Consider the following 1,130-nt stretch of genomic DNA (forward strand, 5'->3'; position numbering starts at 1 on the left):
GTAAGCAGGAAGCGCCGATGGTCCAATCAAGCATGCAGGGTGTTGCCTTCACAGAGATTAGATGCGGAATCCAGACGTCATTAAGGGCCTGGAACGGCTAAAGCAGCCGCTCCGCCTTCAGTCTGAAAATCAGCTGTGAGCTTCAGATCATCACTTCTCTCTCTATTTATTTTTTATTTTTACTTTTTTACTGTTCAAGGTGGTGAAGGAGCAGGAGCTGGGAGAAATAACCAGAAGTTTTCCTGTTTTTCTAGATGATAGATGAATGATAGAGTATCTACTGGACATTAAGTTGAGAAAAAAAGTAAAAAGCTAATTGAAAAGTAAAAAAGGAGAGTTAAAGAGTGTAGTGGGGAAAAGGCATTCAACTATTTGCTCCAGTTAAATAAACAAGGATGTCACGGTTTGTTACGTTTTCTTTTGAGTTTTCAGTTTCACTTTAATCCATGTTTTTCTTTGTTTTCTAATTTTATGGGTTTCATTCTGATTTTGTTTTGTTTTCTGGATATATTTGAGTTCTTAGGTTTTTCAAACGCATAACGAGGACTCTTGGAATCTTACCAGACGTCGGCACCGGGCTATGAAATAATCGTCGTTCGAATCTGGCCTTCGCGGGTTTTCCCATGAAGCTGTATGTCTTTCTTTGGTTCCATGTATTTTGTACTCTAGTTTTAGGATATTTGCCTCAGTTATTCGATTAAATCTTCAAGAACTCTCCTTTGCCACTTAGCCTCTGCATTTGGGTCCACAAAACCTCGACCAAACCCTGACAGGAGATCGATGGATTTCACTCAGTCGGCACTTTATTTTTATCTTTGCAAAGAGAGAACAGTTCCTCATGCGGCCATTGTTGCACGGTAATCAGCCCTGTTCTGCCTGAGCAGCGTTCGTTCCTCCTTACTGACAATAATGGAAAGTTTTCAGAGTCAAAACTAATTAGAGAGTTTGGTTAAAGGAAAATTCCGGTTTTTAACACTTTTAGCCCATTTTCTGTAGTGTCCAGGATGAAATCGAATGATCGACACCAAAATTTTGACAATTGGTCTGTCTCTGCTTTTTGGCTCATTTAGAATCCCCCCCTGGCTGCTTCAGAATGGCTTCCATAGAGCATGTCCGATAATGTCCTTCAA

Source organism: Cyprinodon variegatus, unplaced genomic scaffold, assembly GCF_000732505.1.
Source record: "Cyprinodon variegatus isolate N-32 unplaced genomic scaffold, C_variegatus-1.0 Scaffold2408, whole genome shotgun sequence".
In the NCBI taxonomy this organism is placed as follows: domain Eukaryota; kingdom Metazoa; phylum Chordata; class Actinopteri; order Cyprinodontiformes; family Cyprinodontidae; genus Cyprinodon; species Cyprinodon variegatus.